This window comes from Mustela putorius, unplaced genomic scaffold, assembly GCF_011764305.1.
Source record: "Mustela putorius furo isolate JIRA1106 unplaced genomic scaffold, ASM1176430v1.1 tig00003976_pilon_pilon_pilon, whole genome shotgun sequence".
Classification (NCBI taxonomy): domain Eukaryota; kingdom Metazoa; phylum Chordata; class Mammalia; order Carnivora; family Mustelidae; genus Mustela; species Mustela putorius.
This window is the reverse complement of record NW_025422118.1, coordinates 8,864,221-8,890,730: the sequence shown is the minus strand read 5'-3', so window position 1 is coordinate 8,890,730 and position 26,510 is coordinate 8,864,221. Positions and strand designations below refer to the sequence as shown.

Genomic DNA, 26,510 nt, shown 5'->3' with positions numbered 1-26,510 from the left:
AAGAAAAACACATGTATACAAAAATAAGGGTAAACATGCCGAAGGGGTAGAATATGACTCTAAAGATGAAAATTTAAAAATTTAAAAAAATGAATTGATAAGGGGCACCTGGGTGGCTCAGAGGGTTAAGTGTCTGCTTTTGGCTTGGGCCATGATCTCAGGGTCCTGGGATCTAGCCCCATGTTAGGCACCCTGCTCAGCGGGGAGTCTGCTTCTCCTTCTGCCTCTGCTGCTCCCGTTGCTCACGCTCTCTCTGTCTCTCCCTCTCAAATGAATAAATAACATATTTAAAAAAAAGGAGTTGATAAGAAGTTGGTTGAAAAAAGGAAGAAAAAAGGAGAAAATGTGATCAGGCTGGAGAGTAGAACAAAGCCACACACTTGACTTAGGGTATATTTTGTTCTGTTAGAAGAAACTGTATTCCAGAATTTTAAAGAAGGAAAAACTTAAATGTATACAAAAAATAAGGTTAAATACAATGAAGGTATATAGAATGGGACTATAATGATGAAAATTTAAAAATATTTAAAAAAAATTTTTGATAAGGGGTGCCTGGGTGGCTCAGTGGGTTAAAGCCTCTGCCTTCAGCTCAGGTCATGATCCCAGGGTCCTGGGATCAAGCCCTGCTCTCAGCTCAGCCGGGAGCCTGCTTGCCCCCTCTTTCTCTGCCTGCCTCTCTGCTTACTTGTGATCTCTGTCTGTCAAATAAATAAATAAATAAATAATCTTAAAAAAAACTTTTTGATAAAATATTTAAAATAAGTTAAAATAGGAAAGAGAAAACTTTAAAGAAAGATAAAAAGAAAAAATAATGAAGATTGAAAAAATTTAAGTTTGAAAGACTTAAGAATCATGGGAAAAAAACCCTATGAATTCTATGTGTTGCTTTCCCCTAGCCCTCGAGTTCTGTAGTTCTCCTTGATCAGTGAGCTTGGTTTTGGCTGGATGTTTTTGCTGATCTTCTGGGGGAGGGGAATATTGCAGTGATTCTCACATGTCTTTGCCGGAGGCAGAAGTGCACTGCCCTTGCCAGGGGCCGGGCTAAGTCATCTTAATCTGCTCGGTTCTCTCTCAGGAGCTTTCAAGGGAACAAAAGCTTTATGGAACAGAGCCTGCGGTAGAGCTCTGAAGGAGGAGAATGAAAATGGTGGCCTCCCAATCTCTGGCCTGGAGGAGCCGAGAGCTCGGGGCTCCATTCCTCAGTGGGCCCTTGGAGAAAAGCAGGCAATCACTCCTGTCTCCCTGGTCTCTGGCCACACTCCGTGCTCACCTAGTCTGTGACCGAGCATTTCTGTCTCTGGCGCATGGCCCTGTTTGGAGTCTCCAAAGCCAGCAGATTCCTACAGCACTCCCACACCACTCCCTCCAGCGGAGGAAGGTGAGTCTCCCTGGAACTGCCACTTGTGGGGTCTCTGCTTGAAGAGCAGTGGCCTGACTGTGCCTTAGATCACGGTTTGAGGTAACCCCGAGCTGAGAGCTCACTCCCTGGCTCCGTCTCTGCAGCTGACTTCCCTGCTCTAATATGGGAGCTCTGTTGTACTCAGACACCCCTGGTCTTTCTGTGACCCCGAGAGTCCTGAGACCACATTGTCCCCATGAAGGCTCCACCCCCACTTAGCCTCTGGAGTGATGTCCCTCAGTGGAGCAGACTTCTAAAAGTTCCGAATGTGTCCTATGCTGCTCTCTCACTTGTGGGAGCTGGCCCCTCCCCCATGGTCTAGTTTCCAATATTTTGCCTTGGATTCACTTCTCCGCACGTCCTACCTTCTGGAAAGTGGTCACTTCTCTGTTCCTAGAATTGCTGCTCTTCTTCTCTTTGATCTCCTGTTGTGTTTGTAGGTGTTCAGAATGGTTTGATTTGCAGCTATGCCCAATCCAAAATGATTAATAGTGTCATACTTTTTTCCCTTTAAACATTAAGTATGACTTCAATCCTGTTTATTGGAATTTTGTTAAGATTAGCTGGATTTTTGTTTCATTGAGACCTGACATAATATTTTAAACAGATCCTAGCTTGGGTGTATAATTTATAATTTATTATTATGACTATGTGTTGAGAAGACAGAACAAAATACGAATCCTTGGCCTGGTCTATATCAGAAAGTAGTACTGGAATAATACACTTGGAATAAACACAGTCTCTCCCATCCATTTGCTACTATAATTGGCTAAAATTCTTTGCTCCCAAATCTAGCTTTAGGATTCTTTTTGGAGCCTCCAGTGTTACTGCAGACATTTGACAAAAATCTCCAGATGTTCTATGAATTGAAAGATGAGTAGGTATGTTGAATCTCTCCTATTTTGTTCTTCCAGGTCTATGCTGTTACTTTATTCATCTTGCTGTGATTGCCGGGAGCCTGACCCACATGAAGTGCATGAATGCATTCTGTCCCTCTCCAGCTAGATGAACAGACGGTACTCACAGGTAATTGGAAAGACAGGAAGAGGAGGGTCAGGGCACTTATTTTTATGACTTCCTCCTACCTTATTACTACATGTTAGCTGTTCCCCTTGATTAAAAGCTTCTGTTGTTGTATTTAGAAGTTTTTCCCAACTTTGTGATTTAAACAACCATTTATTTAGTCATGATTCTGTGGTTTCAAAAATTGTGCTGAGTTCCATTGGCTGGCTCTGGCCAGGGCCTGGCTTGGCTAGGTCATTTTTGAATCTGTGTCCACTTGTTGGTTGGCTAGGTACCCGCTGGCCTGGCATGCTTTCACTTAAAATCTGGCAGTTGGCTGGCTGTCATTTGGGACCAAAGGGGAGGAGGGGACATTTGTGTCCTATCCTCCATCAAGCCAGCTCAAGGTCATTCTCATGGCAGCAGGACAGGGCTTCAGAGAGCAAGCTGAAACCCACTGGGTGTCTTGAGGCCTCTTCTTCCCTTAGAGCTGCCTGGCCCTCACTTCTACTACATTCCATTGGCTAATGTTGCATGAGATCAGCTTACATTCAAGGGGTGGGGGAGGTAGACTCTGGCTTTTAGTAAAAACAACTACAACACTAGAAATGACACAGTGATGGGAAGAAGTAAAGAACCATGGCCATTTTGATGATTTAGCAGAAGTCACATTTCTTGTCCAACAACTGTGTCCACACAGCTCTCTTTTGGGTTCTGGTAACTTCTCTCTCTGTTTGTTTATTATTCTTTGGGGGTAAAAAGGGCTCTATGTCATCATTGGAACTGTCTGGACACTTTATTCAACTGTCCTCAGTCATCCAGCTTGTTTGTCTTCTGTTCCCTGCCAAGGCCTGGACTGACATGTTGGAGTCTTTCTATTAAACACAGAAAACTGAACATCTGTTTATACCTTTGGAAATCTTGCTTTTAGGGGGATAAGAAGCTTTAAGTCCATATGGGCAAAAATAATGTGAAAGATGATAAAAGTAATCAAACAATATTTTTGAAAGATGGGACACTTTCCATTTATATCAATAGAAGCATAGAAATCTGAATAGAGCAGAATATTCTGAAATTAAGAATTGGCAGAAAGGGTAAGCAAGTGAAGTCCCTTTGCAGGCGCCCATAGAGAGCCTAAGGGAACTGAGGCATCAGGAACCTGAAGGCAGAGATGAAGGATGAAGTAAAATCAGGAGCAATGAATGAAGGTCTGTGTGAGGGGCAGTGGTGGGATCCCCACAAAGCCTTTTAAACCCTTGCCTCAGATAGATTTTTCTAGAGAAAACAAGTCAATGAGAATGTGGATTTGGGGACAATTGGCATGGAAATGAACAGGAGCAATTTATCTTAAAGATAACAGGAGGAATGCAGTGAAAGTCCATTCACTAAAATGTTAGAACCCATGGCTGCCCGTGTTTGTCTCCCAGACCTCCTGGTTCCTAGAATGCTTGCAGCCAGGTGTGTGTCTGTGTCTGTCTTGGCAAGGTAGAGGATTGGAACATTCTTCTCTATAAATTGTCTGACCCTAGACAAAAGATGGTAGACACTAACATTTGGACGTCCCCCTGTGAAAAGGTCAGGCCCTGACATAGGAGAGTACTGCTCACTTAATTGTTAGGTGGTCTTCGTGCACAGAAATTCCATTGAGCTTGTCAGTGCCTCCATCCTAGAAGTTCTGTTGAGCCAAGGATTACCTCACAATTGAGAAAAGCCCCAAAGAGGAAAGACAGTGACAAAAACCAAGCAAAGTGAATAAAAGTAAATCTGAGAATAAGGAAACCAGGCAGGGAGCAAATGAGAACTTGATAATAAAATGAAACACACAAAACAACAAACATAGCTGTGATTCATATTCTTAGATACATATAGCACTATATCCATAAAAACAAAATAGGGTCGTTTTAACAAAAGCAACAACCACAATGAACCAACGAGTAAGACAACATAAGAGAACCAGGCAGAACTCTCAGAATGTAAAAATATTAACAGTGGAAACAAAAAAAAATCAGTTGATGATTTAGAAGATAAAGTTGATGAGTTAGAAGATAAAGATAAAGAAGATATAGTTGTTGATTTAGAAGATAAAGTTGAAGAAATCACCTAGAGGCATGAAATAATAGAACGATAGAAAATTGGGGGTCCATTTAGGAGCACTGATTTCAAAGTTGTAGAATGAGTTGTAGAATGAAAGAAAATGTGGAGGGTTTAGGAAGGAAATAACATCTCTACAACATTTCCCAGAACTGAAAAGTATGAAAAGCCTCCCAAATACTCATAATTAAGGAAAGAATCTTGCCCCAGCACATTCACTGTGGTTTGAAAAGTCAGATCCTGAAAATTTCCCAGGCCACATACACAACAAGTTCAGGCATCAGATTGGCCCCGAGCTTCTCCAGAGCAGCACAGGGTAACACGTTGTAGAGGTGGAGCAGAGACACTGGGAGAAAAAGGTTTGATAGGGCTGGCTCTGAAGCTGTGGGGAGGGAACCACAAGCCAAAGGACGTAGATGTTTTCTGGAAGCTGGAATAGATGAGAAAATGGATTGTACCCTGGAACTGTTCAAAGAAATCAGCCCTGTGGATCTATTTCAGACCTCTGACCTCCAGAACAGAAAGATACTTACTACATGTGTGTTGTGAGCCATTAAGGTTGTGCTCATTCGTTATCGCAGCAAGAAGAAACCAATGTACAGGCCAGATTATTAACAAAGTTTGCAGGCCAAGTAAAAACATTTAGATAGGCTTGCCTCAAAATTTTCACCTCCCTTTTCCTTTGATCAGGAATTTACTAGAGAATGGCTTCTATTTAGTGAGGGCCCAGCGTAAGAAAGAGTCTGAAGTGGGGTCCAGGAAACAGACCAATAAGAGGAAGGGCAAGGTTTATAACCGTGCAGGTTTGCGAGGGCAATCGCTCCAGACGGAAGCAGAACCAGGCGGGGAAAACAAGGCTTGATGGTTGGTCTTTTGGTGGCCTGCTCTGTGTGAGGGCGGAGACCCTAGCCTTAGGAAGCCAGAGGGTCTGGGTTTCAGCTTCATTTCATCCCTTACCAGGTAGCCAAATTACTTAACTCAGTTTTCTTTTTTCACGGAAGAGAAATAATAATAGTTCTACCACATCGTGTTGACGGGAGGATTACGTGAATCATGTGGCGTTCTTAAAAATAGCTTCTGGTACGTGAGTGCTCAATTGTCGCTACATTTTTGTTATTAAAAATGTTTCAGAGTTCTGTTGGATATTTGGGGGGAGGAATTCCTGATAGGCATGTGGAATATTGAACAAATAGACCTCTCTGTGAGACGATTACAGTTTCATAGTACAAATTCCAGATGTCAAGGTTATTTACTGTCGTGATTATATAAGCATTAACTACTGATTTAACTAACATTGTGGTTTAAGTGTTTTGGAAGGTTGTAGAGGGTGGTGTGTGTATGTGTATGTGTTGGGGGAAATGAGTTGTGTGGATAGGACTTCAAATGATAAGGCATCAAATTGTAAAATCAAGTTATAGCAGAGCAACTGTATTATTTAGATACAGTTAAAAGAGGTAACATTGATTGTTTCTGGGGTTATGGTACTGGCGTGGGGCAAAAGTAAGATGAGAAACTATTGATTTCCATTATAAGCCCAATGATACTCCTTGACTTTTTTTTTTTTCAAGAATTTATTTATTTATTTGACAGAGAGAGATCACAAGTAGGCAGAGAGGCAGGCAGAGAGAGAGAGAGAGGAGGAAGCAGGCTCCCTGCTGAGCAGAGAGCCTGATGTGGGACTCAATCCCAGGACCCTGGGATCATGACCTGAGTCGAAGGCAGAGACTTAACCCACTGAGCCACCCGGGCACCTAATACTCCATGACTTTTTGAAGTATGCACATGCATGCTTTGATAAAAAGTTTTTAAATGATTAATTAAATTAACATGTCATAGAACACATTTAGTGAAGCTGGCAAGTCACATACACTTTATTATCAATCGTGTTATATTTAACATTCTTTGACTCTGTTGTCCCAAAGCTATAAGCTATAGAGGAAAAAATCAACTCCAGAGTTTTAGAAGTTGCAAATAGTCAGCAATCTTTAGGTCTTGTCTCTAGTGGTATTTCAAAGCTAATGGCGCTCAACCTGGGCTTCAAATAAAAATAATCTGGGATATACATTGTAGTTACTTGGGGAGCTCTTAAAATTCCTAACACCCCAGCTCTGCTCCAGACCAATTTAAATCAGAATCTCTGGAGGTGGATCCGGATATCTTTAAATCTCTCCAGGTGATTACAACATCTGATCAGGGTTGGAGACAACTGTATGAAGACATTTGAGTGGTGCTGGAGAGGATTTTTTTTTTTTTTTAGTCCCTGGCTCCCTAGTAAACCTCGCCCCACATTCATCAGCTGGGTAGGAACAGATGTGGAACTGGTGGTAACTCACAGAAATAAATAAACACAAAGTATAAATATATGTGTGTGTGGGTATGTGGGTGTATTTCCTAAATATCGTAATTTGTATTAGGATCACGTCGGAGCACTTCTTGGTTAATTTTGCTGAACCATATATTGCTTTACACCAGTTTTTCCAGTTATTTAATGCCTAAGTCAGATCCCCACGTCTTAGAGGCTTAAATACTGATTGCTATTGTTGAAACACACAGATCTCTGTGGATACAGGATTTACTAATGAACTAATGAATAATAACTAAATTACACCAGGAAGACCCAGTATTAATTACCATGTAATTCATACAGCATTTTATAAATCAGATAAAAAATCCAATGATTATAGGACAATTGCTATGTAATTACCTTAACTCCACATAGTAATTACAGTGTAATTTTGTAAATAGTTCACATCACATACCCATAAAGAGAACTGCTATTACTTTGCACCCTGGAGTTGATAATAACTGGCTGGGTTATTCTAGCATTGGTTTAGGGAGGAAACAATATATGATCTTCACTCTAGTATAGGGTAGAGAAGTCATTTCAGATTTAGTTTGTAACCTGCTCAGTATTTGGCATTGACGTAATTGATACTAGAAGTATTTATTATATAATGCAATTGGTACAGCAGAAGTTAAGCATTCTATCTCCCGTTCTGTAATATACAACCTAAATTAAATCATATATAACTAAGTAGATGAAAGTAGGTATCTAGAGGAATGAACTTTGATTGCGATCAATTAGAACATAGTAGAAAGTGCTGCTTTTCCTTTGAAGATATTGCCTGGACAGTTTTGTTCTGTCTGAATTTAGTTGGCCAAAGGCTTCTTTGGGCACATGGGTAGCTTATGATCTGCTTAGCTCTCTGTAGTGAGCTTTCTCCACCCTACCCCTAGATGTTTCAGCTCTGTTGGCCATACAGTGTGCCGGGGAGCTAAGAAAGACTGATGTAGGAGGAAGAGGAATGAATAGAATTACCAGGAAATAGGGGAAAACCCAATACCATCCTCTGTCCAGTAAAAGGGCTTACAGTCTTGGACCAAATCTAAGGAAGGACCAAGAAGTTTATGCTCATGTCCAAGTAGAGCTAAGACTGATGCAAGAGTGAATCTGGAAGAATGGTATGTGGGTGAGTTTCCCATGGTTCATAGGGAGATAATACACATGTCAATAACCGAGTCATTTCAAGGTTCTCATCAGCATAGCAAAAGAAAACAGTGATAAGAACAGAAGGATTTGTCAGGCCTCTGCCTCCCACACAGAGCATTGCTCCCTGATTCTGAGCTCCCTGGAGAACAGATAAATCTCAAACAAGACAGGATCCAGAAAAAGGTTCAGAAAATCCCGTTTCTCCCTTAGGATCATTGGCATAGAATTGTGGGACCATTTCCATCTGAGGCGCTAGGCTGAGGTTCTAGATATCCTGGATTTGCAACAATTTATTGCCGATGATTGAAAGTGCTAAATGGGCAACTACAACAATATTTGAAAGGTTATAAAGATGAAGCTCAATTAAATGATGAAACCTAATCTATTAACTCCCAAAGTCTTCTGTCGGGTAAGGATGGCCAAACCTCCCTGTGTGTAAGCTCTTGAACAGTAGTAGGAAGCCACAGACATGTTCAGATTAGCTTTGAACTACACCAAAATAAAATGTAGACTCTGCTTCCTGTCTACCCACACAGAATGAGGTAATTGTTAGTTAACTGATAAAACAATACAGCTCCATACAGGATGCAAACTTCATCCAGGCAAGACTTCATAAATAGGTCAAATGGTTCCATAAGCGTATCCTAACCCCTCTGAAGCCTGAAATGCCTACACAATGAAGAAAGAGCAGGGCGCCTGGGTGGCTCAGTGGTTTAAGCCTCTGCCTTCAGCTCGGGTCATGATCTCAGGGTCCTGGGATCGAGCCCCACATCGGGCTCTCTGCTCAGCAGGGAGCCTGCTTCCCCCTCTCTCTCTGCCTGCCTCTCTGCCTACTTGTGATCTCTCTCTGTCTATCAAATAAATAAATAAATAAATAAATATTAAAAAAAAAAAAAAAAAGAAAGAGCAAAAGAGCCCTAAAGTTTGGGCTTTAATGTCCGTAAAGTGTTTTAATGTTAACTGGACTCTTTTTCTCCCACTGTGCACTTTGTGTATCCCGCAACTCAGTCATCTAGGATACTCATCTTTTGCTAAGCAAAACCTACAATTTCCTGTTACCCTGTTCTTCCCTTCATCGGAAATGACCCATCCATCAGTGCATCTCCGGCCTGAATCTTATTCTTTAAGACCCAGCATAAATGCTACCTCTGCCAGGAAGCATTTTCTTATCACCCCAGTAAAAAGACCCCTCTTCCTTCTTGAAAATCCTAGACTTATTTTCTCGATATTTTTCTGTACACATCTTCACTATTGGTGAATGAGTTCCTGCAAGCAGGTGCTAGAATTTATACATCTTTGGATTACTCCAAGATATGTATTATTCCAAGATATGTATTAAAACTAGAATGAATATACCTCTAAGTATTCCTTTTTTAAAAAACAGAAAAGAAGCTTAAGCATTTTTAGGCTATGTAAATTACTGGACCCCAAGAATGCTGATATGTGGAGTCAACATTTTTAGTTAAGATTTTGACCCAGAAAAGGTCCATTTTATCCTATAAGTATTTTCTTGTTCTCATATTGATGATTATTAGTAATTTGCTTTTTGATCGTATTGTGGATTCAGCGTGGGAATTTGTAGTTGACCTCTGAATAATATTAACAGATCTAAGATTACATAGTTAGACATAGGTAGAAGGAGTTGAGGTATAGTTCCCTAAAAGACTTTACAAGTGACATCACTTTATAAGTTATTTAAAAGTGGGAACAGTGGAAAGAAGGTCTGGGTATTATTGGAAGATCCCAAATGGGAGTGCAGGAGATCAAGCACAGCCTGTTTCCCTTAATAACTAGAAGTTGGGGCAGGCCAGGGAACAACGCTATAAAATGAAGGGTTCAGACACCCCTTGAGAGATTAAGACACCATTTAGTTTTAAGACATTACAAGTCTTTATTTATTTATTTATTTATTTATTTATAATTCTTTCTCTCTCTCTCTTTCTTTTTTATTTTTTAAGATTTTATTTATTTGAGAGAGAGCATGAGAAGGGGGAGGGTCAGAGAGAGAAGCAGGCTCCCTGATGAGCAGGGAGCCCGATGCCAGACTCGATCCTAGGGCTGCAGGGTCATGACCTGAGCTGAAGGCAGATGCTGAACCAACTGAGCCACCCAGGCACCCTTATTTATTTATTTTTGAGAGAGGAAGAGAGAGAGAGAGAGCGAGAGAGAGCGTGCATGTTTGCTCACCTGTGCACATGGTAGGGGGAGGGGGCAGAGCGAGAGGGAGAGAGTCTCAAGCAGGCTCCACACCCAGCATGGAGCCCAATATGGGGCTCGATGTCACCACGCTGAGATCATGTCTTGAGCAGAAATCAAGAGTCAGATGCTTAACCGACATCTTCTGAATTATCTTAATGCAGCATGAATTAGAATTTGGTTATTTGGAAAGTTCAGACTTTAAGGAAAGTAATTCAAGGCCTTAAAAGCAGTATTTTTTGGGGCGCCTGGGTGGCTCAGTGGGTTAAAGCCTCTGCCTTTGGCTCGGGTCATGGTCTCAGGGTCCTGGGATAGAACCCCGCATCAGGATCTCTGCCCAGCGGGGAGCCTGCTTCCCCTTCTCTCTCTGCCTACTTGTGATCTCTCGCTCTCTGTCAAATAAATAAATAAAATCTTAAAAAAAAAAAAGCAGTGTATTTTTAGAAAGTTACAGGTTAGCAGTTGTACAAGTCAATTCACTGAAAAAACCTAGTTTTCTGTCTGAAGTAAGTATATAGTCACTTTTTTTAAAAAACTTTTTTACTTTTTAAATTTCTTTTCAGTGTACCAGATTTCATTGTTTATGCATCACACCCAGTGCTCCATGAAATACGTGCCCTCCTTAATACCCACCACCAGGCCCACCCAACCTCCCACCCCCCGCCCCTTCAAAACCCTCGGATTGTTTCAGTGTCCATAGTCTCTCATGGTTCTTCTCCCCCTCCAGTTTCCCCCAACTCCCTTCTCTCCATCTCCCCATGTCCTCTGTGTTATTTCTTATGCTCTGCAAATAAGTGAAACCATATGATACTTGAATCTGCTTGACTTATTTCACTCAGCATAATCTCTTCCAGTCCTGTCCATGTTGATACAAAATTTGGGTATTCATCCTTTCTGATGGAGGCATAATACTCTTTTCTACTTAACTATTTCTGATCTTCAGGGTTGTTAAAATTCAACTGACTTTCTCTTCCTTTGGCCAAGACTTACTTGAACCAAGCCTAGAGGTGACTTTCAAAACTAGGTTAGGATTTAATGCAGGATTGAGTATGGGGTTGAAATCCATGTTTTATGAGTTGAGGAATAGATCTGTTGTGCAGAATGAAATTCAGATTTCTGTTTATTCGTTTCTAGCTTCAGAGAGGTCGCAGTGGGTGGTGCTTATTCACTGGCTTCCAAAACATTTGATTTAAATAGACCAAAGAAGTATAGACAGTATCCATTGGTCTACCTTAGAGGAATGTTGTTGCTCATTGATTTAGGGCCCTGCCCAAAAGGTCACTGTGATGAGTATAACTTAAGACCATTTATAAGTATGCTAAACAGTAAAATGAGATTGGAAAGTGTCATGATCAATTGTCCTAGAAATAATCAGAGTATAACACTACCGTTTTTCTAGGGAGTGTCCCTACCTGCAAAATGAAGTCACTTCTCCCCAAACTGCCCAGTAAAGGTAGGTAGTAGGACAGTAGGTGATATTCTCAAATAATCCCAAGGTAATATTAGATGAGCAGTTGGTACGCCTTCCTAATTATGTTTTACATTGCTTGATACCCAATACAAAAATCTATTTAAGGATGGCTTAAAAATACTGTCACTAAAAAAATGAACATTTATAATCTACAAAGTAATTAAGAGAAAAGATCTGTCAGAAAAGGACCACTGAAACACAGCCCTAAGTCCCCTTCCACATTTGTGTAAGTAAATTCTATAATCTTCTGGAGAGGAATTTGCTAATATGAATGAAAAGTTGTATAATATGCATTTTTTTCAACATAGCAGTTCCCATTCTAAGAATTTACAATGAAGAAATAACGCTGTGTCCATAAAGATACATTGAATATACCAAGAATATTCCACATGGTTTGGTTTACCAGAAATTGGAGTCAAGTTAAATGTTCAGCAAGAGAGACTTGGTAGTATAAATTAGCAATCATTAAAACTGATGATGCAGGGGTGCCTGGGTGGCTCAGTGGGTTAAAGCCTCTGCCTTCGGCTCAGGTCATGATCCCAGGGTCCTGGGATCGAGCCCCGCATCGAGCTCTCTGCTCAGCAGGGAGCCTGCTTCCTCCTCTCTCTCTGCCCGCCTCTCTGTCTACTTGTGATCTCTGTCTGTCAAATAAATAAATAAAATCTTAAAAAAAAAAAACAAACTGATGATGCAGATCCTTATTTTTTTTCAGAATATATTGCTGAGTGAAAAAGTAGTTTTCAAACAAAATGCATGGTATGAAACCATTTTCTAATTTAAAAAATTGATTGTTCTCATCTATAGTGAAAAGTCTGGCAGGCTATAAATCAGTTTTCAACTATGGTTATGTTTAGATGGTGGAATTATAGGTGATTGTTTTCCCTTTTATTTATCTGTATATTCTATTTTTTTCTCATAAGGATCACAAATGACTTATGTAATGATCTACCCCAGATATTTTCCTTGTAAGAGCTTAGGAAATCACTATTCTACCACCATTTTTTGGGGGAGAGTAGAGTCATATTATTATCTGAAACACGTCAAGGAAAGAAATGTAATTTGTTATTCAACAAGCATTTCTATAGCACTTACTATATTATTATATGCCAGACAGAATTTTCTCTCTGTCTCCCTGACTATATCTCTGTTTCCCTGTCTTTTACTTATATTTTAATCGAACTAAAATTTACGACTATTGGAGTACAGGTCTATGAGTCTTGTTAAACCCATACAGAGGTAAAACCACCAAAATCACTGAGATACAGAAGAGTTTCCTCACCTTCTGACCCCTGCAGATGTCCTTGTCCTTCTTTGTAGTAAATTCGTACACCCTCACCCTCCAGCTCCTGGAAGCCACAGATCTGTTTCCTGTCCTATAGTTTTGCCTTTTCCCGAATGTCATATAATTGAAGTCATACAGTACATAACCTTTAGAGTCTGGCTTCTTTTACTTAGCATAATCCATTTGGGATCCGTACATTGTTCTTTTTTATTGCTGAGTAGTATTCATTTGTATGGATCTTCTATACTGTGTTTAATCATCATCCCCTGAAGAAGTTTTGAGTTGTGTTGGTTTTTGACCGTTATGAATAGAGCAGCTGTAAACATGTGCATATAGGTTTTTACATGGACATAAGTTTTCATTCCTCTTGTGGAATTACCTAGCAGTGAGATTGCTGGGTCATATGGTTTATATTAACTTAAAAAAAAAAAAAGGATTTATTTATTTATTTGAGAGAGAGTGTGAGCCTGAGTTGGGGGAGGGGCGGAGGGAGAGGGGGAGAGAGAATCTCAGGCTGACTCCCTGCTGGGCAGGGAGCCCAGTGCGGAGCTCAGTCCCAGGACCATAGGATCCTGATTGGAGCCATAATCAAGAGTTTGATGCTCAGCCAACTGAGCTATCCAGGTGTCCCCCCGTTCATATTAACTTTGTAAGAAGCTGTCAAAGTGTTTTCCAAAATGACTGTACCATTTTGCATTCCTGTCCGTAATGTATGAGAATTCCAGTCACTCCGCCTCCTTGTCTGCACTTGCTCTTGTCAGTTACGTTTACATTTCAGCAGCTGCTCTTTGAAATGTTTACCAATACTAACTCATTCAACCCTGAGGTAGATGCTATTATTTATCTATACCTCATGGTAAATAGCAGTCATAACAATTTGATAATTATTTAATAATAAATATCTCATCAATTTTACTGATGAAGAAACGGCAGGGGACATCAAGTTACTGGCTCAAGGTTGTGCAGCTCGTAAGGGGCAGAGCTCAGGCATCTAACCCAGAACAGATGCTCGTAATGTACTATGCTATGATTTTATTTCAATCAATACAGGAAAGAAAGGCTTGAAATACTTCTACTGCCAGTTTGAAAGTTCATCTATTTCTGGTCCTGGAAAGTTGGCTAAAATTTATTGAATCTCAATTTAACTTTCCAAAAATGTAGTGTGGTTCAGCATAGGACATTCCATCAACTAATTAAAGAATGTCAGTAGGCTGGCTCCTGAGAGGTCTTTCAGAATGCTAGGAACTTGCTGGATTCCCAGTGGTCCAGTGTCCTGCCTTCAGCTCTGCAAACCCTGAAACTTGATTTGTTTGATGTCCCAGAAGTAACTGGACTTAGCCATGCTGGAAGACCTGGGATACCAAGTTCGTAAGACATGATATGTTAAACACCATAGCAATTTATTAAGTTACAGTGAGAAGCAGAATGACCAGAGGGAGCAAATATTCATTTTCATTTGACAGGTATCTTATCCCTGTAGAAAAACTCCATGGGAGCCAAATTCTAATCAGGTTTCCAGGTGTGCCTAGAAACATAAGTAAGTAGGAGAGTTTTCTGCTTTTAATAGCCTGAAGCCTTTAAGCACTCAGCCATAAAGTGAAGTCCTGGCATTTTGTGTTCATTTCTGCAGTACGCATCAGCCTGCCCAGGGGCCATGAAAAGGATCAGGTGCTCTGGGTGGGCACATTCCACATCTGCCCTTTCATTACTCCACCTCTGATCAATCCAACTTCTTACTGATACCTTCTTTCCTTAGATGTGGATCTTCAATCTAATTTAATCAATTCCTAGTCCTCTTTAACAGCCTAACATTTGTTTATCGCCTATTATGAGCCAAGATTATTCTAGAGGTAGGGGATAGCTTTCATTTTAGGAGTCACTCTACCCTTTTCAGATTTTGAAATATCTCTAGGGTTTATTTTGTGTCAGTATATGGTATAACCTTCTGAGGGTAGCCTTGACCCAAGGCAGCCTTGGGTCACCTCACTGTGGTTCCCCTGTACTTAGAACCTGTATTCTTTGAATTTGTGTGGTTATGTATTTTCATTTGTCTCTCCACAACCCCAGTCAACTATAGCCAAAGTGTGAACACTTTTTAGGTCTAAGTTTTTTATACAACACATTTTCTCTCCTGAGCTAAATTAAATTCATGAATTTTAATTGGTTAGACGTCACCATCTGAACATTTTGCTAGCCTCTCAAACCCAATATGACTTGGGCCAAATTTGTCATTTTCTGCTCACAAATTGGCTCTTATTTTTGATCTGCTTATATTTGAAATCAATGCAACTGGCAGCATCTCGGCCATTCCAGAATGTCATCTCTATTCTCATTTTTTTCCACACCCAAGAAGTTGACACATTGCACGAAGAATTCCTTATACATCCAGTTCTTTCTTGCCCTTGGATGCTTAGTTCTGAAGACCACTGCTGTTGCTTAAGCTTTCATCTCTTCTCTTCTGGATGCAAAGGGAGTTGATGACCTGAACTCGCTAAATTCACTCTCCTTTTCATGATCAACCAATTAGCGACGTCATCAGACGCCTTACCCGGGCTCTGTTACACCATGATTGGCGCAACAGGCTCTTAAGCAGCAGACCCTTCTCCTCCCTTGTGTTGGCTCAAGGACTCCTCGTGGCCCTTCTGTTTGCCATTGAGTCCCAGCAACTTTATCTGTCCAGGTTGCCACTCTAGTCATTTCTGTCTTTGGTTGTCTGTTTCCTTTGGACTTAAATGCTTCGACGCATCCTCAATGCCTGAGCCTGCCTAGTGGTGAGATGCCACTCCTCTGTGCCCTATGCCTCTTCCTGTTATCCTAAGATAGTCCTACGTATTCTCATCCTTTCCAGCACCTGCTCCTTCCTCATCTTCTTTTTCTTTTCTTTTTTTTTTTCCTTGAAGATTTTATTTATTGATTTGTCAGAGAGAGAGAGAGAGAGCGAGCACACAAAAAGGAGGAGTGGCAGGCAGAGGGAGAAGCAGACTCCCCGCTGAGCAGGGAGCCCAATGTGGGACTCAATCCCAGGACCCCGGGATCATGACCCAAGCCGAGGGCAGACACTTAACCGACTAAGTCACCCGGGAATCCCCTTTTTCTTCTTTTTTCACCATGAATCCAACCTGACTCGACCTCATTTCCCTTCTCTCCCTTTCCTTTACCTTCCCGTTCCGTTCTCTTTTGTTCTTTCCTTTCTCTTGTGCTTGTCTTGAGTGGACATGTAGACGTTGCCATCACCCTTTCGATCAAAATTTCAGCATCTTCCAGTGAAAGCAAACACTTCCCAGGTAGATATATTAGCACGTCACCATCTTGGCCAAGACAATATTTTCAGGCTTAACTTTTATGCTTTCCCTACAAAAAGCCCTGTTCTGGTTAAAATAGGGTCTTCTTTCTCTCCCGGTATTCCATGCCATGTGCCAGTCTTTGGTTTATCCCTTTTGCTAAACTTAGAAAGTTCTTTTATTTCCCCTAGAGAGATTCTGCTCCTTAAGCAAATGCAGGTTTCCTTTAAGAGTTCCGTACTCCCCCACCCCACCCCCTACAAATCAGGACAGTATTCCCTGCTGCCTTTAAACTAGAGAATTATTCTGTTTTTAGATCGTATTTTACTGTGCTTTAGAGTTATTCATATATCTCTTTCCTACTCTGCCAGATTATAAATTTACGAAGGTAGAAGTTAAAACATACTAGCTTTTCGTTTCCCGCCCACTTTCCAGCAGGCACTTTGCCACTTGCAGGAGCCGAATGACATAAATCTATCGCATGAAGGCATGACGGGAGGAAGAGCCACCGCAGCCATACACATCGTTTCATTTGTTCTCCATTCATCCCGTCACCCTACTGAAAAGTGTCTGTCTTCTTTACCCCATGTTTGTAAATGGGCCGCGGTTTTCAGGCAGAGCCCACCCTTTGTCCTGGTTGCCACCTTCGAGCCTTCGCCGTGAAGTCACAGCCCCGAGCATGTCGTCCTTCCCTCAGATTTGTCCTTTTCCCACTCCGGTTACAAGTGTGCAGGGCGCAGCCCCCCTCCCTCCACGGGCTGTGTGGGAAATTCCTGACATAATGGTCTGACCTGAAATGTCACTGAGGCAGGTTTGTGTTGGCTCCCAGCCCAATGCAAACAGCAGGGAGAAACGGCAGGGTCGGGCTCAACACTTCGCCAGTTAAGCCGTCATTAAAAGGGAAACACCTGCTACCCAGAGAGTCTTTATATTTCACTTTACTGCAGGGGTCTGCTCTGGACTTGTCAACTGATTGCTTTGGGGCTAAGTTGGAAAAAATGCATTATCTCCCCATGTCACTCTCAAGGAAGGAAGGAAGTTTTCCTCTGATTGAACCCATCCACAAAACAGGCTCATGGAGGGTATAGAAGCCCATGCTGTCTTTGAGAAGAGGAGGAACACAACATGTCTAGCCATGTCCTGGAAGAATGGAACAGGGGCAGACGGTATCACTGTGCAGTTAGAGTGTCCGCAAGACAGTCAGTGGTCCACAGCGGTCAGCTTTGTTAGTCCGAGATTATTTGTTACAGACTAAGAGATAACAGTAGGATCTGCCATCCTCTGAACTTGGATTGTGTGGGAGGCAGGAGGTCCCAGGGTTCAAGTCCCAACTCCTTATTAGTGTTTGTTTGACATTGGGCAAACTGCTGAACTTTTTCTGAAATTTCATTAGTATAACGTGGGGCTTAGAGCGAGTGGTCGGTTCCCCAGTCTGGCTGTAACAGTCTAAGAGTCTGTGACTACTTAATACCTCCCAACTCCTGTATTCTCATAACCTAAAACACCAGCCAGTAGCACTTGATTAGGCAGAGAATTTTCTCAAGATTTACAGTGAAATCTCCCTGGTTTCTTCTCACACAGGGGGCAGTGAATAGTTTGAATTATGAGATACTTTTTCAGAAATGCTGTTTTTATTACTTTCAAATGGGCACCGTAAATACGCTAGGCAAACAAAACGTTGCCAGGATATTTTGCCAAATATAGATCTTTGTGTGAATGTATCAGAATGATATGTAATTAACTTTTATTGTTTATACATCAGTGTGAGTGACTAAAGTGCTTAGAACAATTTATCCTCTAAGTGGTTTAGCGAGGACCTTTGTCACTGGACTCGTGCTTACACAGGATCTTATGTAGAATTGGTTGGGGCAGAGGGGCTCTACTATCAAAACTCAAAGACAGATGATATTTATGCTGTTTTGAGTGGTGACAAGGTGGTTTTTCCAAGATTTGGGTGTGTGTGTGCACATTTCTTCTATGTAAACATCATAGTAAGCCCTGGAATCCTGAATTCTCACAAGGTTCGCCTTTATGTGTAGGCCATTGATTTAGAAGTTTCATTTCTTTGTCTGGTTTGACTCGATATGCAGGCTTATGTTGAAAACTCCAAGAGATTCTTTGCAGTTGCATCTGTTTAACTCAGTGAGTCACTGGCCATCCCTCCTGCTTCCACACCCTAAGCCCTCAGGTCCCATGTTTCTGAGCACCTACTGGAACCTTAGGCTCCTTCCTGTGTTGTCGTCAGCCCATAGGACCTCTCAGTTGCAGAGCTTCTCCATATCATCCAGGAAACACCAATTTCTGCAGGGCAAAGCATTGCAGCTGAGGAAGTGAAGTCCTCATTAAGTCAGTAGCTATTCACAGAATACCTACCGTGAATCAACTACGGAGACCTGAACAGAGGTGAGTAAGACACAGTCCTGTTCTTAGGAGCTTGCTTGCAACCGAGTGGAGGAGGCTAGTCCCTTCATAATTATGTTTCTGGTTTCTAGGGAGCTGATTTTTCCTTTGTCCTCTGCCTTCAATATCCACTGCACTCTGCAGAAACTATCACCTTCTCCACATTGATGACAGCAAAAGGCATGCTTTTCATTAGGCTTAAACTATAGTGAGGGAGGAATGGCCTCAAGACAATATTGCTTGGCTTAATTGCAGCATCCACAAAACAAATAATTTACAGAAGTATTAGAAATCACAAAATAGCCTGATGAGATATTGAAAATCCTACAACCAGTAAACAGGGAGGAAGAATAATGGGATTTTTTTTTTTTTTTGAAACATGAATTAAACTGAGTTGTTTGGAGAAGGTTGGGGAGGGGAAGGATCTCTGCTCAGGGCAGCATCAACGGATAGACCGCATGAGGGAGGAAAAAAAAAAACCGCATGAATTAAGATGTCCCCACTGCCTTCCATGAAGACAGAGTCTGGGCTGACCTCTCTCTAAAACTGCACTGCTTCCAATGTTGTTAGAAAGAGGCAGCACACAAGTTTATAACCCACTGCTTTGTCTGTTGACAGAGGAGCAACGCCAGACCTGCTGTCTATGTGGTGTGACCCAAGAAACCTCAAGGTCAAGATGAAGTGCAATAGTTCTTCTCCTGGCCAGCAGCAGCCCAAGTCCCTACTAAAAATTTGCAGGTAGGTGCTTTCTGGAGACATTTGCTCTATAAATGGATTAAGACCTTATTACCCCAGAGGCTAATGTCTTGAATAGCTTCTACCTAGCAGGGCTTTACTTATCTAGAGAGTCTGTTAGGGTTCAGTTTCATCTAAGGGAGAGAAGTGAGCTGGGGAAAAGGAGTTGAGGAGGTTTAATGCTGTACATATGGGAGACAGAGGAGAGAAACTCTAGGGCTGCTCTCAAGTTTTGGTGGCTTTAGAAAAACTTGTTGAAGTCTTTGGTCCTCCAGGGGCTAGGGGGAGCCATGGTTTCTGCCTTCTCTCCTCTTGCTATTTCCTCATCAAGAAGTATGGCTGATTTCATTTATTCTTTTCCTACCCCCCAAACCCCCCATGTTGCATCTCCACTTCCTCATATCAGGGAGATCATGTGATAGTTGTCTTTTTCCGATTGATATATTTTGCTAAGCATAAAACCCTCTAGTTCCATTCACGTCGTCGCAAATGGCAAGATTTCATTTCTTTTGGATGGGGAGGGAGACAGGCCATAAGAGAATCTCAATGTCACAAAACAAACTGAGGGTGGCCAGGGGGAGAGGGGTAGGAAGAGGGTGGTGGGGTTATGGACATTGGGGAGAGTATGTGCTATGGTGAGTGCCGTAAAGTGTGTAAACCTGGTGATTCACAGACCTGTACCCCTGAGGCTAATAATACATTGTATGTTAATTAAAAAAAAAAAAAAAGAAGTGTGGCTGAAAAACGGTAATTTGCATCCTGCGTGCTTGCTTGTTTTGCTGTGAACCAAAATGCACCACTTCTCATAGGGGCCAGAGAGCATTAGCATTGGTCTGGCTCCGCCAGGAATTACTGGGTGGCCTGCGGCAAACCTGTTTTTCTTTGTAGAGACCCTGTTTCTTTACCTGTCTGAGTCAGGGGTGGTGGAGAGAGGAGCAGCACGGGAGTACCTGCCTTGTCCTTCACTGAAACTTGTCCCTGTGGTTTATAAAAGCAGAGGAGGTTGTAGTTTTTGAGAACTGGGTCTCACACTTCATTATCTCAGAAATAAATGAATTTGAATTTCATACCAAGATGTGGTTCTAAACTCTACTTGGGGAAGTATTGTGTAGAAGTTGAGTAAAAGGCTGCATATCTGAGGCTTTCCCAAGCCTTTATGCCCACCGAGTCATCTTCCGAAGTCTGGGTTTGTGGCTCCTGGGATGTGCCCAGCCTTGCCCCTGAGTGAGGCAGCAGACATCTACGATGGGCAGTAGCTTGAATTTTAATATAACAACTGGATCCAATTTACAGAAGTAATATGATTTTCTAAATCATTGGAATTAGCTAGTCAAGCCTGAGAGTTACAATTACTCAGAGGCTCACAAGCCCTAATAACATCTGGCAAACTCCAACTGGGGCAGAAGAGAAAACAACAAAAACAAAAACAAAAATCCAAAAAAAAAAAAAAAACCCCAAAAAACCCAAACCAAAAAACCCTACACCATATGCAACAATGAGCAAATAAACAAACAAAAAAACAAACCCAAGGCACCATCATCCATTTTTATTATGACATCCTTAAGGTCACCATGTCAAGGGATGGAAGGAAATTAAAAAGAAGCTTCATAGAGGACACTGCTTACAAGGATTGCTTTACTTAGAGCTTGTTAATTTTCACAGTACAGTTGCCCTGGGTTGTGAATTAAAGAAACAGATGAAAAAAATATTACGCCTTTAACTGTACTGGAGGCCCCTTGCATACTCTGTGCCTTTTGATGAGAAACATTAAACATTTTTAATTTAGCACATCAATTTGAAAATCTAATTTTTTTTTAATGCTTTGTAGAAGCAGACGCGTTCACGGTGCTGTCACGACCATAGAAGAATTATGAGAAACTTGAACCGCAAAAAGTAAATTAGAAAAATCTCATTTCAGTTACTCTAAAAAGAGGGGAAATTAGATTTTGATTAAAATCACTCACACATACAATTTTAGGTAAACTAATTTAGCAAGACTGACTATATAATTTTTTTTCCTGCCAGTATGTCCTTTTAATACTGGCTCTGAGGTATTTGTACCCATAACCTTTCTCACAACCAACGGATGAAAAAAGAAACTCTAATAAAGTGGCCTCTTGACTACTGTGTACGGGGTCTGGTAGGGAGAGATTAAAGTAGTGTATTTGTCAGTATAATAGGCAGAAGCTAGGAATGAATTAAGATTCTTTGTACGGTCTTTTTAAGTTGGCCCTCCGCTTTGCCTTTTCGATTTTTTTTTCTTTTTTTGTAAGGTTTCTACTTGGAAATTTTACTTTAAGGACTGATGTGTCAGCTAATGTAGGGATAAGTTGCATCATTAGTGCAGCATAACGTATGGGCTGTGGCCAGAGGCCCCCATCTGGGTTGGGCTAACGCTGCTGCCTCCGAGTCGAGACGGGAGAACTGTAGCCACGCTCGTTAATTACAGCCAAGGTGTTGCCAGAAGAAGTGACCTGATGCCTGTGGACGTGTTTCCTAAACTGTAAAGTGCTGCTTGAGACTGTCGTGTCAGGACGAGGCTGGTGGCGGAGTTCCAGTCCCCGCCCGGCCATTCTGAGCCAGGCTCTCGGAACTCCCAGCCTAGAATCTAGGTTCTACAGGGGAGAAGACGGATGGCGCGTTTTAGTTATTCAGTATCTCATACCAAACCTCATTTTGAAAATTGCACTGGTAATGAATTAGAAACTTTTAAATTAAGGCTGAGGGGCACATTATTAACTCTCTCTCAAAGAAGAGCTGTGGCTGGTCTTCAGAGGATCGTGTCCAAAACTGCTCTCCTTCTCTGCTGAGCACAAGACAGGAAGGCACTGGCTGCCTTGAACTTGCTAAGGAGATATTGTGGGACCTGCATGACCTAATGGGTGTGAGAACCTTTGAAAGGGTATAGGCAAGATGCTATTTATTTACTTATTTATTTATCAAGATTTGATTTGTTGGAGAGAGCATGAGAGGAGAGAGTACGGTGGGGGCAGGGAAGGGCAGCGGCAAAGGGAGAAGCAGATTCCTCTCTGAGCAGGGATCCGGAGGGGGGCAGCGTTGGGGGTGTTCTATCTCATGACCCCAGAATCAGGACCTGAGCCAAAGGCAGATGCTTAACTGACTGAGCTACCCAGGTGTCTTGGCAAAATACTATTTAAGAAGACATGACAAACTACAAAAATAACAGTTGAATCGAAGGGATGTGAGTAGCAGAAGGACAAGGAGCTCAGAGAGCAGCTCTTTACTCATTCGTCCCTTTTATCACCGCTGTCTGCTGATCCTGGTATTTCCTGGGAAGATGGACAGAAGGCAGAAGATTGAATCAGGAGTTGGAAGGAAAGGGAAGGAAAGAGAATCAGAAAAGAAGTAAATTAGGCTGGAGAAGTAGCAAGTCGAGAACATAGAAAGTAGGGGAGAAAGAAAAGAGGGAAAGGAGAAGAGGAAAGGAAGAATCAGACAAATGCAGGGGGCTAAAAAAGGTAGTGGGGACAACCTTAAATTTTCTCAGTCAGCCTGTCCATCCTGACCACCCTGTGTCAAGCTCAGCCTCATACATCATTTTCAGTCTTGGAAGCATCAAAAACTTTTTTAGAACCTTCAAACCACTCATGAAAAGAAAGTCCTGGGGTATCTTCTCACTAGTCATCTGTGCCTACTGCTGTCCCCCAGCCTGAAGTCCATGATCCGGCATTATAATCACTTCATTATACATACCCACGGCATGTCTCTCTCCCCAAACCCAACTCCGCCTTCTGTCTGTCTGTCCCACAGCAACATGTATCTGGAGAAATAATCGTGCTACAGGACATTGACTTCACTTTCAGTAGGTGATTGCTAAACCTTAAATTAACAGGCGACATTTTCTGGTGATTCTGTTCACTCATTGCATGAAGTGGCTACAGGCACACCCCATAGAATACCTTCCTGGTTCATGCCATCTGGTTTTTAATATCTCAACTTCACAGAACATAAACGTTTCTCGGTAGGGTATTCCACTGGCTTAGTGTCATTGGTTTAGAAGATAAACTGTCCCCACTCTGCAGTGCCTTTTTCAAAAAACAGAAGCCAAGCTGTGGATCCTCATAGGTTTTGGAATCTCTTTTCTATTCCATTTGTGTATGTGTCTCCTGTTGTATATTATTTGAATTCTCTCTGATTTTTTTTTTCCTCTTTAAAATTGTCTCAACAATTCTTGCCTCTTGTAATTATTTCCTTTTCCTTTTTTTTTTTTTTTAAAGTAGTCTCCATGACCAGCATGGAGCCCAGTGTGCACTCAAACTCATGACCCTGAGATGAAGACCTAAGCTGAGATCAAGAGTAGGAAGCTTAATCAACTGAGCCACCCAGGTGCCCTGTCCTTTGTATTTCTATATTCATTTTAGAATCAGCATGCCAACCTCCACAAACAAAAGAAAAATCCTTGCTGAGACTTCCATTGAAATTGCATTGAATATCTAGATAAAATGTTTGAAAATGGCATCTTCACAATATTTAGCCTTTTAATCTATGGACATGGTAACACCTGTCCGTTCATCTGGATCTTCTTTTAGCTTTCGAGTCTTTTGTTTTCTGTGTAGAGATCTCTTTCCAAATCTTTTTTTTCCCCCTTGATCCATTATTGCAGAAATATAATAATTTTGTTTTTCTTTTCAAGAAAGCAACTTTTTTTTGACTTTGCTAATCCATTTCATGAGACTGTTCGAAGTGTTGTCTGTAGATTGGTGGTGATCTGTGAAGTGTTTCTTACCAGTTTGAGATGTGCTAAGAGCTAGAAATTGACAGTGTTTAGAAACTTTCCTGGGAATTTGATATTGCCATGATGCCTAAGCACATCATCCATCTTACAAGTGCTTTTATTTTATGGAATTATTTTTGGAAAAAATTTAAAATTTTTGAAATGGAAACCAACACACACAAACATACAGATATATACATTTCATGTATATGTAACTTTTGTCCTTAAAATAAAAGTTGAGTGAAAAATAAAGTTGGCACCAGGTGGATATCAATAATATGCATTAAGGAGTTGGAGTTCTTGAAAGAACAATAAAGTATAAATTTGAACTCCTAGAAGATAACACAGGAAAAGTCTAGATGATCTTGGGTTTGGTAATGATACAGAACCAAAGGCACAATCTGTGAAAGAAATAACTGATAAGCTGGAGTCATTAACATCTGACATTCCAGTCTGTGAACTACACTGTCAAGAGAATGAGAAGACTAGCCACAGACTGGGAGAAAATAGTTGCAAAAACATCTGATAAAGCATTATTATCCAAAATATCCAAAGGACTCTTAAAACTCAACAATAAGAAAATGAATAACCTGCCTTAAAACGAGGGAAAAAAATCTGGACACCTGACCAAAGAAGACATACAGATGGCAAATAAACATTTGGTAAGATGTGAATGTCACACGTCATTAGGGATTGCAGATTACAACAATAAGACACACTACACAACTAGTAGAATAGCCCAAATCCAAAGCTGGTATACCATAGGCCGGCGATGTTATGATGCACCAGAAACTCTCATTCATCGCTGGTGAGAATGTGATATGGTGTAACTACTTTGGAAGACAGTTTGGCACTTTCTTTTTTTTTTTTTTTTAATATCATTTTTTATTTTTTATAAACATATATTTTTATCCCCAGGGGTACAGGTCTGTGAATCACCAGGTTTACACACTTCACAGAACTCACCAAAGCACATACCTTCCCCAATGTCCATAATCCCACCCCCTTCTCCCAAACCCCCTCCCCCCAGCAACCCTCAGTTTGTTTTGTGAGATTAAGAGTCACTTGTGATTTGTCTCCCTCCCAATCCCATCTTGTTTCATTTATTCTTCTCCTACCCACTTAAGCCCCCATGTTGCATCACCACTTCGTCATATCAGGGAGATCATATGATAGTAGTCTTTCTCCGCTTGACTTATTTCGCTAAGCATGATATGCTCTAGTTCCATCCATGTTGTCGCAAATGGCAAGATTTCATTTCTTTTGATGGCTGCATAGTATTCCATTGTGTATATATACCACTTCTTCTTTATCCATTCATTTGTTGATGGACATCTAGGTTCTTTCCATAGTTTGGCTATTGTGGACATTGCTGCTATAAACATTCGGGTGCACGTGCCCCTTTGGATCACTACGTTTGTATCTTTAGGGTAAATACCCAGTAGTGCAATTGCTGGGTCATAGGGCAGTTCTATTTTCAACATTTTGAGGAACCTCCATGCTGTTTTCCAGAGTGGCTGCACCAGCTTGCATTCCCACCAACAGTGTAGGAGGGTTCCCCTTTCTCCGCATCCTCGCCAGCATCTGTCATTTCCTGACTTGTTGATTTTAGCCATTCTGACTGGTGTGAGGTGATATCTCATTGTGGTTTTGATTTGTATTTCCCTGATGCCGAGTGATATGGAGCACTTTTTCATGTGTCTGTTGGCCATCTGGATGTCTTCTTTGCAGAAATGTCTGTTCATGTCCTCTGCCCATTTCTTGATTGGATTATTTGTTCTTTGGGTGTTGAGTTTGCTAAGTTCTTTATAGATTTTGGACACTAGTCCTTTATCTGATATGTCGTTTGCAAATATCTTCTCCCATTCTGTCAGTTGTCTTTTGATTTTGTTAACTGTTTCCTTTGCTGTGCAAAAGCTTTTGATCTTGATGAAATCCCAATAGTTCATTTTTGCCCTTGCTTCCCTTGCCTTTGGCGTTGTTCCTAGGAAGATGTTGCTGCGGCTGAGGTCGAAGAGGTTGCTGCCTGTGTTCTCCTCAAGGATTTTGATGGATTCCTTTCTCACATTGAGGTCCTTCATCCATTTTGAGTCTATTTTCGTGTGTGGTGTAAGGAAGTGGTCCAATTTCATTTTTCTGCATGGCTGTCCAATTTTCCCAGCACCATTTATTGAAGAGGCTGCCTTTTTTCCATTGGACATTCTTTCCTGTTTTGTCGAAGATTAGTTGACTGTAGAGTTGAGGGTCTATTTCTGGGCTCTCTATTCTGTTCCAGTGATCTATGTGTCTGTTTTTGTGCCAGTACCATGCTGTCTTGATGATGACAGCTTTGTAATAGAGCTTGAAGTCCGGAATTGTGATGCCACCAACGTTGGCTTTCTTTTTCAATATCCCTTTGGCTATTCGAGGTCTTTTCTGGTTCCATATA

The 26,510-nt window shown here is 41.4% G+C and overlaps 1 long non-coding RNA gene across 1 annotated transcript in view; it reads left to right on the top strand.

Annotated features, from left to right (window-relative positions):
• The window catches only part of LOC101681171, a 76,477-nt gene extending 56,750 nt beyond the window's left edge, over positions 1 to 19,727 (top strand). Inside the window, exons 2-3 of the long non-coding RNA XR_199881.3 lie at positions 2,314 to 2,425; positions 19,231 to 19,727. This is a non-coding gene — a long non-coding RNA (uncharacterized LOC101681171). The remainder of the gene's footprint in view (positions 1 to 2,313; positions 2,426 to 19,230) is intronic.
• Positions 19,728 to 26,510: the final 6,783 nt, after the last annotated feature.